The 16,351-nt window shown below is 41.3% G+C and overlaps 1 protein-coding gene across 4 annotated transcripts in view; it reads left to right on the top strand.

Annotated features, from left to right (window-relative positions):
• Positions 1–16,351, top strand: part of Slc4a4 (solute carrier family 4 (sodium bicarbonate cotransporter), member 4) — a 300,806-nt gene that overhangs the window by 132,879 nt on the left and 151,576 nt on the right. The gene's annotated exons all lie outside the window — the stretch shown is intronic.

Here is a 16,351-nt window from a genome sequence, read left to right as displayed (position 1 = left end):
GGAAAGAGCGGCAGGAAACTCACAGGTCACAGCAGCTGTGCGAGGCCTGGTGAGGGCTGCCTGAGAGTAGGAGTTGACCGCGCGTCTGCAGTGTGGAGCCAGCAGTACATAGTGTGCATTCTGAAGGGCTTTTTAGAAAAATGAGGTTAGAGGAACACATGAAGAGTTAGGAAATGAATTCTTCTCAAGGGGCACAGAGTTCTCAGTGAACCTCAAGGAATGGGACATAGTTCCATAAATGAAGATTGGAGTAGAAGCACGGTGAGGCATTGAAAAGCCACGCTAGACAGAGAGAAAAGTACAAGCAACCAGAAAGTGTGAAAAAGGGTTTGTGCAGAGTGGAGTAAGCTGACATGTAAAATCGGCAGGGAGAGTCTGAGGACTGGATGTGGAGGCGCTACAACAGCAACACAACTTGCCTGTGTTGCAGAAGACCTGGGAGAGTCCTTCCTCGTGGAGAGGCGTGATGTGCAGGGCGTCTTTGAGTGAGAGTTAGACCTCTTAGAATTAGACCGCTTAGAATTAGACCTCCTGTCGGTGGCTACAGGAGGTCAGGGAGGAAAGCAGGGTCTGGGCCAGGCTTGGAAAACTGGGGATAATGCAAGAAACCTGGTGAGGATGGCATCTGGAGAGCTTGGCAGCTGGCCAGATGTTAGGCGAGGGAAAGGAAGGAATCCAGGCTGGCACAAGAATCGAGCTTTCCGCCGGGAGAGTGCAGGTGAGTGTTGGTGCAGAGAGCCAGTTAGCGTTTCTGCCCCCATCATCCATCTTGCTGTCATCTGTGATCTGTTTTACTAGGAGACCTTAGTGTACTTATCATGGGCCAAGACTTCTCTGTATTTCTGCTATGTTACCGTGTTCTTAGCTTAGCTTTTTAGAGCACCATCGAAGCCATCCTTTGGGGTGCAGAATAACCACTGCATCACAGCTATTCATTGTCCAGCCAACCTATTATAGAGCACTTTCCTCTTGATGCCAAGCATTTTTCTTTCCATTTCTGTTTCTTTCTTCAACAGGTTCACGATGTAGGCTTGTTGAATGGGAATATTTGGGTCATTTATTATACCATTCCGTATATGTTTTTGGCCTTCAAAAACCAAAGCAGATCCAAGTATAATTTAAAAAGTTCCTTCACTGTGGCTGTTTTAAGTTGTAATTTTCAAAAGACTGTACAGAATAAAATCTTTCAGCAACCTGACATCTATCTTCAGATTTTTTTTTTAGTTAACAAGACTTTCAGAAAACGTATGTGGTAGGCAGGAACAAGGTGCAGTGTTCTTAAAATACGGATGTTCCTACCCACTTACAAAAGTTTATTCTGAGTTTCTGAACAAGGTCTCGTGAATTAGTTCTTTGATGTCTAGTATCGAATTGACAGTGGGCTACAATACAGTATATGCTGATTTTAAATAACTACAAATAGAAGGTAACAGAACAATGGAGAAAGAATAAAAACTTAGAATTTTCTTTATTTCAGAATACTGGAGACTTAGGAGAGATTTCAAGAGGAAAGATTTGGAAAACATTTGACAATTTGCTGACATAAAGTAGGGTTTTTGATTTTTTTTTGGTCATCAAAAGTTTGTGAAGATTCCAGTTTGTGCTTGACAACGTGGTGCTTGACAACGTGGTGCCTTAGTGTGTAATCAAACTCTTTTTCCTCACCAGATCGATCCCTTTTTCTGGTTTTCCCATACCTTTCCATCTTTTCCCCTCCTTTCAAATTGGGAACCTTACAGTCCACTTTGAGTGTCCGTTCCCCTGTGCCCGCAGGGTAGGCTGCGTGCGTTCCACGGTCCACAGTAACGCTGCTTCTCTCTGTCTTCTTTCTGCACTTACTGCCAGGGCAGATTCTCATTTCCTCTTACTTGGTTCTGATCCAGTAGCCCGCTGTGTGCAATCACTGCTCATACTTGAGTGCATGCAAATACACTGTACATTTTGCCTTCCGGTGAATCTCACTACACCCAGCCGAGAAGTTACCTCCTCATGTGGGAATGTTCACTCGTTCACACACACTCACATACCTCGACCCAGCATTCAAGGCCCGTTACACACAGACCCAGGGCTAGGTAAGCAACGTTTCCTCCTTGTGTACATCTCTTCACCGCGTGACATTTCAGCAGCTATCTACCATTACTGGAATTTGCTGAGTGTTTCCCTTTTATGGTGCCTTTCCTGGAGCAATCTGCACTTGGAATAGTCTCCTTGCCCCTGACACTTCCTATCATCGTCCCGCCCAGCTGCAGGGCCCACATTCTCCTTAAAGTCCTCCCAATTTAAGGTGTCCTCCTTGACCTTGAACTCTGAAAGTACCATTCTGAGATTTCTCATGTGATATCTAGGTCATTTGATTTTGTACTGTAGTGTGCGGTTACACAGATCTCTGCCTGTCCTTGATATGCATTTCTTAAGGGCAGGGCTCACATCTACTTCATTTAGGTACCTTCTGTCTCAGGTACTGGCAGACCGGCTGTGGACTTATCCTTCCTAGTCCCACAAGTAAACTTTTATGGAAAAAACTGTGCTCAATAGTTTATGTGTATTGTTTATGGCTACTTTGTTGCTATAACTGCAGAGTTGTGCAGTTGCGACAGAGACCATAGGGCCCATAAAACCTAAAATATTTATTATCGTCCGCTAAAAAGATTTTTGACACTTGCTCTGTAGTTCTGGTTCTCAAAGTAGACCCCAAGGAGGCCTGAGCGTTCCCAAGATTCTTCAGAGGGATTAAAACATCCTGGTCTAAAATTTTCTTTATATAATTAAACTAAAACAGTATTTTCCAGTAGATTGAGCACATATAAAAACATGAGAATCTAATTATATTTCAGAAGGCCATATATTAAATTTATTACTGTGGAAAATAGTTACTTTTCATAAAACTCTTCTAATATATGATGTATTGATTATTATTTTAAAGTGAATGAGTAGTTATTTTTCAAAATTGCTGTTTTGGTTTCTGGTATGGTAAATTTTGGTAGATAAAACCTGGTAAATACTCTTTATATTTAAATACTCTTTTTGGCCCTGAGACCAGGAAGGTTGACAAATGCTATTCCATTGTGTCTAGAAAGATTTATAGATAGCATGAATCAGTTATGTATAGAATGATTAAATGAATGAACAGCAGAACCAGATGATTAAAATAGATAAAGTGTAGTGGTTATGATCGAAAGTCTTCAAAGGAAAGAATAAGAGTCATGAAGCAGTGGTACTGACTGTGCGTGTGTGCCTTGGACTCCCCCTTGCCTTCCTGAGCACACTGTTGAGAAGAGTGGAGTGTGAGGGCCCCGATGAAGAGCAGGTCTTCCTGATGTCCTTTTGCTGCTTGCACGGCAACTAAGTCAGGGTGGGGTGGGTTTTGCTACAGTAACAGCATCCCCTCCCCCAGATCTAAGTTGCTTAATACCGCAAGAGCTTCTTCCTTACTCATGCGGCTAAATATCCAGTGGCTTCTCCAGGGGGCTGTGCTCATTCTCCTTAGTAAGGATCTAGTCTTAGTACATACTTCCACAGTCCCTGTAGCAGTGAGCCAGAGTCATGGTGTCACACAGGTGTCTCTTAAATTTGTGCCCAGAAATGGTGCATGTCACTGTCATGTGGCGGACATAGTGATGCATGTTGCCACACCTAACTTCAGAGAGTGTTTACCCTCTGCCTAGAAGGTGGAGATTCAGCACTATGTGGTGTGTGGCACTGTTGACTACCACCCACCCACAACAGAAACCATAGCCTTGATTTTGGAATGTGTCCTTGGCCAGGTTGAGAGCACTGTGAAGCTATGCAAGACCTGTGGGCAGAAAAGCTTCTCCTGTGTACTCTTGTAGGTAGAGGGCGAGAGTTTTTTCTTAACGAAGAACGGTTATGGTTGCCAGTTCAAGGCCTACCAATGAGCCAGTGAGACTGCAGTTTACAGGGCACTTCTGAGTTAGAATAGATTAATTTGAAACTGATAGAGTGTCTTTCATGCAAATATACAATAAAGCACTCTTATTAGACCAAACAGTGTCTGGATTCAATTACTGGAGACAAGTGAAGATCTAACTATGTGCATTAGTATGTCTGTGCACACGCGAGAGAGACAGGACAAAAAGCGAATGCAGTATTCTAGCTGCAGATATCAATTTTGAAGTTAATAATGAAATTTCTACTTGGCAACAAACAGTAGAATTTTACTTTGATGAAAATTGCTGAAAGAGTCTTAAGACATAGAGCTTTTTTCTGTGGTGAGCTGAATGTCCATGATATTGCAGTTGTCCTAGGAACTCGGCTCTCTTAGACTCCTCTGTGTCCTTCATTCTCCAAGCTCTCTGCTTGTTCATTTCGTGTTCATTCCTGTTCTTCCCTGCCACTCTCCTATAGCTGCTCTCTGTCGGTCCTTACCGTTCCTTGTGGACAACTTCAGTGAGCTCTTCTTTTCCCAACCACTGTTCTCGCTTCTTTAAATCCACCCTTTGCAGCAGCCGCAAGAACCCATCTGAGTTGCAAGGGTGAGCATACCTTCCCCCTGTTGAGAAGCCTTCAGTGAACACCCTGTCGTTTTTAGGCCCAATCTGGCATTCTCTGAACTGGTTCACATTTTAAGATCAAGCCTAAATTCTTTAGCCTGTGAGGTGCTCCTGGACTTGGTCTCTGCTTAACTCCCTGATCATCTTTTGATAATTATTCTTGTACTAGACACTCTAGCAGTGTAGCTTCATGCCTTCACTCCATGCTTTGCAGTCTCTCTGTCTCTTTCTTAGTCATCTTCTTCCAGCTGTCTTCTACTTGACGGGACTGAATTTAACCTGTCATTGAACCTCTTATTTCCTCCAGAAGATAACTTCTTACTCCCTCCCCTCATCTCACCAAAGTGTATCTCCCTCCTACCCCCACTAATTTATCATCACACCGTCTTTATTGGCAAAGTCCCTAAAGAGCCTGAACCACATCCCATTCATCTTTCTATCCCTGGGGCCAAAACTAATGTCATGTACTTAGTAGATACTCAGTAAATGTTGGAATGGACCAAGTCATCTGCTTGATCCTTGCCTTATGGGAATATTAGCTGCTCGCACACTGCTGGTTGCATCTGGATCTCCTTTATTCCCAGCATGAGAAGTACTTGTAGAAAGGGGTGCACAGCTGGAGGAAGAGAATGAGAACTTAGAGTCTGTCTTTGTATGTAAATGGATGCAACTAGAGATCATACTCATAAGTGAAATAAATCACACTCACATGTGTAAGCATGTTGCTCCCTCGTGTAAGGAACTGTGAAGTAACTAGGAGGAGATCAGAGAGTGAGAGGTGGAGCCAGGGGCATACTTACTCAGTTCCCGTAATACTAATGAATATGGGAAAGCAGATCTTGCTTTGTGGCTTTGGAGGACAGAGCTAGATCTTATGGATGAACATTTCAGCGAAAAAGATGTGTGCTTGAGATTCCTGATGTTTTTGAATAAGGATGCCATATAACTTTTAGAGACCGTTGATTTTTTTCCTAGAGGACTGATGATCCTGATACAGGTTTTGGTTTTCCCAGGTTCAGGCTGGGAATGCATTAGTAAGGACATAATCCCCTCTTTCTTATAGGGGAAGCAGGATTTTCCCATCAAGGGGCCTTTATACTAGCTTCTGGATGGGATGAGGGATGCAGGGTCTTGCTTCCCAGTGCTAGAGAATTGTGAAAAAAATGAAACAAGGGTGTCTATTCATGAAAAGTCTTAGTCAAACCTGGGAACAACTGAGATGTACATTATTTTTAAGAAGAATACTGAAAATCAAGTGTATTTAAATGGAAGTCAGGTCTTTCTGAGCACGTATGTGTTTTTGTTGACACTCTTGAGTGTAATGTACAAACTCTTTTGGTCCATAGAAATGTTTTTGCCATTGAGGCAGTTTATCACATGTATCACTGATATGGATTGCCTCATTAAGTGACAAATTTATTACCACCAAAATTATATAAGCAGATATTATGCAACTGATTATATCTGATGTTTTAAGACAAAAAATATTTGGGTAAGCCATTAGTTAGATGAACTCCGTGTGCCCTTTGACTCTGTGATATGAGCTACATCTCTAATGAAACACACCCAACTTTCCAGAGAATCTTCCCTCTTAGATGTCTAAACTTACTGTGCACTCTGTATCATATTCCTGGTCTAGAGATAATGTATGACTGTGAGAAATTTCTTGTAGTTTTGTACTGGTGGAATTACAGAGCTGAAGTTGTGACACTGATTCTCATTATGCTTGATATGTTTTTCTTCTCTACTTTTCTCTTTATCTTGATTCAGCAGAAAATGAAGTTTTAGAACATACCTTTGCCCACTGACTTAAGCAATTTTTAACTTTGATAACTAGACCCAGTGAAGCATTCTCAGAAATATCTGCTTCATACATTTTTCACTTGCTCTTTTATTCAACCAGTTCACTGTCCATGACACTTAAGTAGTAAATTGAGAAAATTATGCACTATTGCCCCCCAATCAGAATAACAGGTACTGAAATGAGCTAAGATCACGGTCTCTTCCTGAGGGACCACTGAAGAGCTTCCCATACTGCCCACACTGTGGGTGACCTGTAGCAGCCGAGGGCTCAGTGTTCATCCACCCCTGTGTGGCTGGCAGGGCCGTGAGTTCCTGCAACTCCAAGGCTGATGTGGACAGTCTCCCCAGTCGTGCTTCCTGAGCCCTGACTCTAGAGAGGAGGGAGGCGCTGTGTGTGCAGTGCAGGCCTGGCGGTGGTCTTGTTAACCTTTTAAAGTCAAAGTCTAAGTCTGTTTCTACACGTACACCTATATTTGTACCCGTATCTGCCTATTTATCTGGCTACAGATGTAAGATTTTGCTAAATGTTTTGCTTTTTTGCACATACTCATACTTTTTCATGTATAGGAGTTTTTGGTAACTAAAACTGTAGATTAAAATCTTTGATTTTATACTAAATAGCACGTTCAGGAAAAAATTTCCCTTGCCATAATTTAAGGAATAGTGCCAATAGTATTTCATGGAGCACATTGAAGTATTAAAAGTTTATATTATAAACTTTAAATTTTTTTATTTCCAAATTTATATTGAAATTTGACTTAATTAAATCTCCTAAGGATGACTGTTAGTCAATAGTGTTTGTACTTGATCTTACATACTTCCGATACAAGTGCATGTGGTTAATACTGACATGCTATAAGGGGAACATAGTAATATATCTTTATTATTTTGTACGGGTGTTATGAGCTTGAAGAGTGCAGAGAGACTTCTGATGTAAACAAGCTACTTTGCTTTCTTCTTCTCTTTAGGCCTGTCCCTGTAACAGCCACTTTTAACCCTCTCAGTGGTCTCATTTTTCTCTTTCAGAGTTTGCATGGTTGTCTTCATATTTCTATATAAGAAGAACCTTGTTTTACTACTTCTGATTTTTCAGTCTCAGTATTACTTAATGGTTTATTTTTTGACAGAAAACATTTATCTCATTTGTGTACTTTTCCTTTCTTCAAATGTGTTTTTATTATTATTCTTGGTTCCATTATAGATTGCATTTATGACTCTAAGTATAGCCCTGTGCGTTGGTGGTTTTGAGCAAGTGTTGACAGGACCTCAGCACCTTACCTCGTGAGGTGAGGAGGTCGCACCCCGCTTTCCTTTTCCCTCACTCTTCTCCTCCCTGCTGACTTTCAGTGTCTGCCCTTACTTCTTTTAGTTTTGTTGTCAATATTGGTTACATTTACTTTCCTGTCTTTATAAGGAAATCCTGTACGTCCCCCTTCAGTTGATTCTGGTGTTGGAAATCCATACTTAGAATTTACATTATGACCTTATGAACATAGTTCACTCTACAGCTATTTAATGAGCTAAGAATATGTGGTCTTTTGTGACCTTTGTTTGACTGCACCTTTAAGTTCTTACACTCTTCTGGTGCTTCAAGGATAAGAATAAGCCCATGCAGTGCCTCATATTGCTTCTGGGAAGGCTTCCGTCCTTGTTGCTTCTCTCTGTGCTTCACTCCCTCCTGCTGCCTAGAGACCGGAGGCATTGGCACAAAGATGCGCTGGTGTTTGCTTCCCTTGCTGTCCTCAGTGGGAGAACGTATAACCCAGCTTTGCTAAATCACATTGTCGGCCAACTTCATATGAAAGGATGTACTGATAGTAACATTTTAGAATAGTTTTCTTCTGAAAATTTTCATGACCTTTTCACAATCAGTTGATGATTTGGAAGAGTGTAGAATTCTTGGCTGAAGATAGTTTTCTTCTAAACAGTGAAAGCATGGTTCCCCTAGCTTCTGCTGCTTAAGAGAATTCTGAGGTCTGATGCTAGATGGAAAATGTTAACACATCCTTTTTATTCTTGGTGCTACAAAGCTTCACAGTGATTCGCTTACATATCAGACTGGGTTTTTATTAATTTGTGGTGTGTTTTACTTTCCCCTGCAGGCCCTGTGATAGGAAAAAACACGTCGTTTGGCCCTGGGATGATCTCATGATAACGTTCATCCCTCCCTTTTTCTTGTTCTGGCTTAATAAAATTCCTAGTAATCAGACATTGGCCTTTCTGGATGGATTCTCCTTACTTCTGATCTATTCTCTCATTATTTTCTGTCTTCCCTCTCCCCTTGCTTTATGGAAAATTTTGTTCTTTTCTAACTTACAGTGGGAGATTTTATTTTGAGATCTCAAGTACATGTATACATATGGGTCAAGAAATGTTTTTCCATTCTAAAACCTTTTCCTTGTTCCTTGTTTTATGTTTCATGACATCTTATCTCAATATAATTTCAAATCTCTCTGTAGAATAATAAGAATTTTTAAGGTTCCTAAATTATATGATTCTGTCATAGGTGTTTTCTTTATGGTGTACATGAGTCTTGGGCTTCTCCTCTTAAATGGCTAATGTTCTTCAGTCGCCCGTTTATTCATTTAGCATGGCAGGAAGTCCTGTCCCAAGAGGTCCTCTCAGTTGCAGATGTAGCAGGGTTTGCTCTGAGCACAAACAGCTGCACAGTTGCCTTGGCCCTTCCTGACTTCCTCTTTAGCGGCGCCTTGTGGCATAAATGCCGTGGCAGCTGGTAAGTGTTCTGTCCACTGGGGCTCAATTCTCTGAGCATGAGCTCTCCGTGAATTCCTCCCTTCCAGCCTGCGCCTCACTTCTGTCTCTGATCCACTTGCTGTCTCAGTGTGGTGCTTCTGTGGAGCAGGGAAAATCTCTTTTGTGGCGCTGTGCCCCCCTGCCTATTGGACATTGCAACTTCTAAATAATGTAGATGGTGTTAGGTTCTATTACTTTATTTGCTTTTCTTCTTACAAAGTTTTTGAAGTCTCTTGTCTGTGCTGGTCTTTGCCAGTTCCTTTCACTGATGTGGCTTTATACTTCGTTTTAAGTATCTAGCAAGGTTAGAGAGATGAACCCATTTACTAAGTCATATTCTGTATACCAGTCTGAATTGGTTGCTTTCTTAAAGTATTGTAAGCTTAGACACTTCATCAGATTGGAGAATTCTGCCATTAATCTGATTGGTGAAATTTTCCTTTATCTTGGATCTGGTGTCTACATATAGATGTGAGAAAATAATCAGACTTACCAAACACACAGAAGTACATGTCCTGCCCTTGGAATGATGTGGCTGCCTGAACCTACTGAAATTCCTTTTTAACTTGCCTTAAGGACATTTGCTTAATATCACTTTGGGTCTGTGCCTATTTGGATTGAAGGTAGAAAGTTATTTACTTATGTTCCTCATATCCTGCTAGTAGTAGGCTTTCCCTACTTATCCTTTTACCAGCTAGCATGAGATCTCTGTGGTTAACTTCTCCTTTGTCTATTTTTTTGAGATAAGAAGGTCCCAATTTGTTTTACATATGTCCACCTATATTTCATGGATAGAATAATTATTTTGTCCAGTTTCATATTGTGTGTGTACGTGGGTGTTGATATGTATATGTGTGCTCATACATGTATGAGTGTGTGTGAGACAGAGAGAAAGAGAATTATTATAGAAGCATGAAGACTTGCAATCTTGAGGACCACAGATTCTTTGAAATGATTTATAGAGACTTTTATGTTTATTGAATTTTTCAATTGTGTCTTCTTGTGTGTATAAAAAGAGAGAGGATGACACACATTTTAAGTATTTCCTATCTTTAAATCACAATAGAATTGAATTATTCAGAGCCATGTTATTAGGATGAGAATCACCAAGAATTCTGGAGTTTGTGAGTTGTAAGTTGAATTTAAAAGTGTCAGAAGAGACGTCCTCGGGAGGATGAGGCAGAAGGGTTACAATTCCAAGCCCAGCTCAGGCAACTTAGAGACTTAGTGAAACCCCGTCTGAAAATAAAAGCCGAAAAAGGGCTGGGGATCTAGTGTGGTGTGAGGGCCCTGGGTTCAATTCCCAGTGACCCCTCTCCCGATACATACACGGAGGGAGAGGAGGAGGAGAAGCGGGCAGAAACAGGCTTTGCCTCCTGGGATGTGCAGGATCTAAATTTAATCTTGGGCAAAGCTCACAGAGTAGTGAGAAATGAGAGTGAAGGAAGACCAGATGTGCAGATGCCCCCGGGGCCTGCATGGGAGGCCTGGCAGTGGAGAAGGGCTAAAGGCAGAGCACAGTGCCTGGTGGCCCAGCCGGCCCTGGGGGCTGTGCTCTCTCCACCCCTGTACTCTCACCGCTCTCCCACTCGGCACAGGGCTGCTCCTTCCTCGTGTTTGCCCATACATTAGGAGCAACAGCAGCTCTTGGCTGAGCTTCACTCACATACTTGATAGTTATCTGGCTCTTTTGATGTCTTCTTTCCTCCAAATTTGCTCCACTTTGAGGCAGTCCCGTGTTTCGGGTTATTTCTGTCTTCCCGCCCTCGCGTTCCGAGGCCCCAGAGCACCTCTTGCCCGGATACCTGGTTTGTGTCTCCTCAGTCCTCACCTCAGGGGCTTCCTTGGCTGGGGCTTCACCACTTCCTGCCTGACTCCTGTGCCTACTGCTGGCTGGCGGACTGTTGATTAGTTTGGCAGAGTCCTTTGGTTCTGTTAGTTTTGGACCAGCTATGGATTTCTTCTTATTGCACTCAGGTTTTCTGAGTCTGAAGGCTGGTGGAGGTGCACACCGCATCTCTGCACAGGAAACAGGCCTTGCAGGGTCGCAGCTCTGGAGGAGGTCACATGGTTCTCCTCTAATGATTCATTCACAAATATTTATGGAGTGCCAGTCATGCCAGGCTCCGAGGCTACATCAGTGCACAGGATGGACCAAGGTCCTTGGTCTGCACTCTTGCAGTGGAATTATGATAGCTGTGAACAAAACCAGTAAAAATCTTCTGGACATAACAATAAAAATGAGAAAACAAAAATACTCGCACTGGCTTTTCTTAATTATGTGATTCCTTCAAAAGTTCTTGATGACAGATGCAACTTTTAGTTTTCCTTAGTTTTAGCTTTTCCTATATTTTAGATGTTTCTGTCTTTCATTTAAAGAGTAGAATGAGAACCAGTTAGGGGGTCTTAGTGACTTGCCTATTTTATTATTATTTTTGGTAGGGATAGCTCTTGATAACCTGCAGCCAAGGAAAACTAAGCCATTCTGTCTGGGTGTAATCAAACTCTTCGTAAGTATCCCAAGTGAGTTATTCTCATCCTATTACATCCCTGTTTCTGGTAGTCAGTATGGGAAGAAATTGCAGTTGGAAGAATTTGAAATGTGGAAAATGAATATGAAGACAATGGAGAATGGGCTGCATGTTTATTGTGGAACTTTATAGACGTTACTGAAGCAGGACATTCAGAAGCATGTGGTACCTTTTGTAATTATGTTGCTGTTGCTTTTAGTATATTTCTCCTCTGAGCTATGGTTTGATGCTACTGTTTAATCACAGTGGCAAACAGAGTAGTAGAGTTCAATATTTATGCTCTTCTGTATAAAGAGAGAAAAAATAAAGAAATACAAACTCAGGCTGCGGTGCTGATCAGCAGTAGAATGCTGGCCCAGTATGCATGAGGCAATGGGTTCAATCCCCAGACCATAAAAAATCAAATGTTATTTTTGGGAAGAGCTGTGTTGGAAACTAAGAATATGTCTGTCTTGAACATCCTTAATAGTGTTCCGTGGCATATAATTGGCATGCAAATAGAGTATATTCTTTGTGGTTGGATATTTTCCCTTTATTAGACAGGATGAAGTTTGTGTGTTATTTATGTAAATGACACAGAGATCAGTTTTCTTCAGAAGGAGGTGGGATTGGTATTAAGAAATCCAAGTTTAAATTATGATTTTACTATTTTCTGTTTGTATTTTCTGTCTTAGTGCCACTTCCTCTCTTTGCAGTTCATTTGTTTATCCATAAAGTGGCAATAACCAGACTCACAATGTCAGTATAAAGAGTAAAAGTGTCTGGTATCCCAGAAGATCAGTTGACCATTAGTAGACATCTTCTAGCAGGTTTGTTATGTCAATTAAAAATGGGAGGGGTGTTGGGAGAGTTTCAGCGGGAGTGCAGAACACAGTAATGTGCTACATCAGTCAGATTTCCATTGTTGGGACAAAATACCTGCGATGAACAGCTGATAGAGGGAGGGGTTATTCTGACTCATGGTTTCACAGGGTGCAGTTCGTAGTCTCTTGTCTCTGTTGTGTGGAGCCTGCAGGACCCAATATCTCACAGTGGAGCTTGGGGCAGAGGAGGGCCCTTCACTCAGGGCAGCTGGGATGCACAGGACACAGAAAGGGGCTGAGTTCCTGGGGACCCTCCAGGAGCACCCCCTGCAGGACCCCATCCACATTTCCTTTTGCTAGACCCCATCTCCTAATATTCGCACCACCTCCTTAGTGCCCCAGGCTGAGGGCTAGGCTTTCAGTACAGAGCTCTTCGTGGGTATTCCATATCCAAACTCTAGCATGTGAATGTTTCTGAAAATAATGTATTGTTAGTTTAAAACAGAGTCATACCTCTGAATTTTTATATTAATGCACAGATGCATTTACATGTCTGTTTTATGTAGATTACCTTACTTACTTTTATGCTGAAAATGTCTTTTCATATTAGGTTATTCTTAAGAAGCCCATATATTCTGTAGACCATGAGACTTTTGTGTTAGTTCCTTCCTCTATACTCTGTTGCCCCGTCATGGAGGTGTGAGGCAAGGGGAGTTTACATGTCATTATGTTCTGTACCCAAGTACATTACTTATGTCCACACTCAAATATCATCTTTCTCCTGTGCTGTAAATTTTCTTCACCCATTTTTATTGTATCTAATGGACACAATTGCAAAAGGCTTTGTGATTCACTACATGTATGCTCAAGAATAACAACGATTTTTAAACTTAGTACAGAATGTGATTAATTTTTATAGAAACACTGTGTACCTGCCAAATGGGTACTTTAAAAAATGAAATTGTTTTTGATTGTGTGAAACTGCTTGAAAATGTGATTCTCTAAAGCTTTCTCTTCCTTATGGCCAGAAAACAGTGATATGGAAATTAAATATGACTATGCACTTGAAGATTGATTCTTCTCTTTTCAAAATCAAAATTAAGAAAAAGTTGTTTTTGGGGGGCCAAGAACAATCAAAGGCATTTATACACGCTGGGTTTTAAATGGACAGGACCCACTAATGCTAACCTGGACTTGTCACTGCCTGCTCCAGGAAGTTAACATCCCCAGGTAACATTTTTCTGTGGATCCCCCTACTCACTGTATATAATGAATGTGCATTATAGGTCAAGACTGTAAATAGAGAGCACTGATTTATTCTGACTGTGTCTTATTGCATGTCAGTTGCAAAGTGTGCACAATAGAACATTGTCAGGGGCCTGTTGTGTAACAACTTTCTAGGTTTGCCCAAATCCACACATACATTTCTGATTCCCACTGTAATCTGATTTGTAATCTCTTTTGGCTCTGGCCAGGTCTTTGATTTGGGTAACATGTTTCTGGAAAAAGTTGATCAAACAGTGAGTTTCCAAAACAAAGTGAACCAGCTATTTAGTTGGATAGGTAAGGATTCAGATTGAAAAGCAAATCTTCTTTTTATGTGTTTATGTGGCAAGGATGTGACTTGAATGATTTGCTTGAGTTAGGATAGTTTCAAGCAGGGTCATAGAGAAGGGCAAGTTGTCAGGGCTCCCCTCTGGCCATTCTAGTTGGGATATGTTTCTTTGACCTCACATTCTGATGGGGCACATCCTGGGAAGGTGACTGTTTTATTTTGAACAGTGATTTTCTCTCTTTAGCATGCTTCAGAACTGCTTGGAAGGCTTGCTAAAACCCACATTACTATGCTGCACACCCCGAGTGGTCTGGGGTTAGTCTCAGGAACGTGCATTTTAGTAAGTGGTGCGGCAGGTGGTGGTGGTGGTGCAGATGCTGCTGGCTCACAGACTGCACTTTGGAAACCCCGATTTAGAGGCTATGGAAGTGTTTGTTTCTGGTGCGAGGTATTGGAGACTGGGCAGGGAAGCTTGATAGGGGAGAAGATGAGAGAAGTTTGAAGACTGCAGCTCATCTTGCTTAATTATCTGGAACTGTTGACTTCTGAGCTCATTCAGTGTACAATTTGCAAAGTGAAATCTTAGTGACATTCATCACTTTTGTTAATGGGAACCAGAGGCGGTTTAGGAGGGACAATAGATTTGATTATTTCTTTTTTTTTTGGTTTTTCTCCCGTACCGGGAACCGAACTCACGACCTTGCGCTTGCCAGGCAGGCGCTTTTGCCGCTGAGCTAAATCCCCAGCCCTTGATTATTTCTTAATATCAGCTTTTTCTCTCTTGTCTGGTTCCTGCATCTTTCTTCGGCTCCCATATAGTATAAATATAGGTCCCTGTATTACAACTGCCTTTCAGAAATGAGAGAAATAATGAGACCACACATGCGGCTTCTCTGAAAAGTTGTCACGTCAGTCAAGTTTATCATTGTAGTAAAAACCTTCCTCATTTGCCTGTTACCTATTCAAGTTTCGCAGCAATTAGGACAGTGATTGTGCTGAAATACACCTTTACAGTATTTATAAAGATTTTCCAAAGCAAATCAGTATGTTTAGACTGTTGCCCAGTTAATTTACTTAATGAAAAACTGCTTTCAAATTATTTCAATACTGCTATTTACATATAATTAATTTGATAATTAAAAATCAATCTGATCTATGCATCTACAGCAACTGATTTTAACTAATAAATATGATCAAGATTGCTAAAGCTTCATTGCTTTAGGAATTCATAATTCACTTATTCAGACAAAATATTCACTGATAGCAAATAACAGTTTTTTTTAATTTGAAGGGCAAAATTATAGCTATTCATCATTTTCTAGTTGTTTCATAAGCACTGTTTGGGGGCATTCAGGTTTGTGTCTGATGTCTTTTATACTGAATGGACGCTGGAAGTCTAGCACTTGGTTCAGAGCTGACACTGTGACCTTAGGGAGGTTCTCTTTTTTGCTTATGAAGCACTTTTTCAGATGTTGCCTTTAATAATGCCCTGTGCTCAGATTTTTCCTAGAGTAACAAACCCTACCAGGTAGCGGATTTAGGAGATCTAGGCCATGCTTACTCAATGAAATGCAGCAGAGTGGAAAATACTCTGTCTTGCTAGCTCAGGAAAACGGACTTTTTCTGATCTAGTAGTTAAAGGTGATTATATTATTTAAAGAGCTGCTATTACATCGACATTAACCTATTCAGAATAGACTTTAGTTTTTTAAAATTATGTGTTTTGGAGTTTCTATCTGCAAGAAGTAAAGTCTGTGTTCTGAAGAATGTTGTGGAAGCCAAGGTGAAGCTATGTTTGAACTTCTGTGATTCTTTCCAACCCTTGTCCTCTTGCTGTGAAGACCAGCCTGAGTCGGATCATTGAGGATTAATAATGAATGCATTACTCAGCACCCTGCAGGGCTGGGTCAAACACCTTGGTTTTCAAAAGTTATTTTTTTGCTTAGTAAGCCTAGAAATGTCAGGTCCAACTGCAGAATGAAAGTTCAGTATTCTGTTGAGTCACATGGCCTCCCTGAAAATGGTCCGTGGCTGTTCTGTATTTCCCTTCTCTCTGTCTGTGTATAACTGTGTCAAGAGTAACTGGATACATCTCAATTGAATTTTATCTTGGCTTGCTATATTGCTGGGAAAATTAGTTTTCATGTAGTATTCCCAGTGAAATTCAGCCTTTGACTCGAAGGAGAGGTTTCATGTGCTAAGGAGGAAGAATGGGTCTGCTTATTTTAGACTGGAAAATGGGAATTCGGAGAGAAAAGGGAACTTTTAAGGCAAAGAATGAGGATTCTGGATCAGATGCCCACTAAGAAGAAGTAGTGGTGAGTGAAGCATCCACCAGGGAAGGAAGGCAGGTGGCTTTTCTGGCAGATCAGAGGATGGTGCTCTGGGAAGCAA

This window comes from Chinchilla lanigera, unplaced genomic scaffold (assembly GCF_000276665.1).
Source record: "Chinchilla lanigera isolate Chin_1 unplaced genomic scaffold, ChiLan1.0 scaffold00046, whole genome shotgun sequence".
Taxonomy (NCBI): domain Eukaryota; kingdom Metazoa; phylum Chordata; class Mammalia; order Rodentia; family Chinchillidae; genus Chinchilla; species Chinchilla lanigera.
Note: the sequence above shows the minus strand (reverse complement) of the source record. Positions and strands in the feature narration are given on the sequence as shown.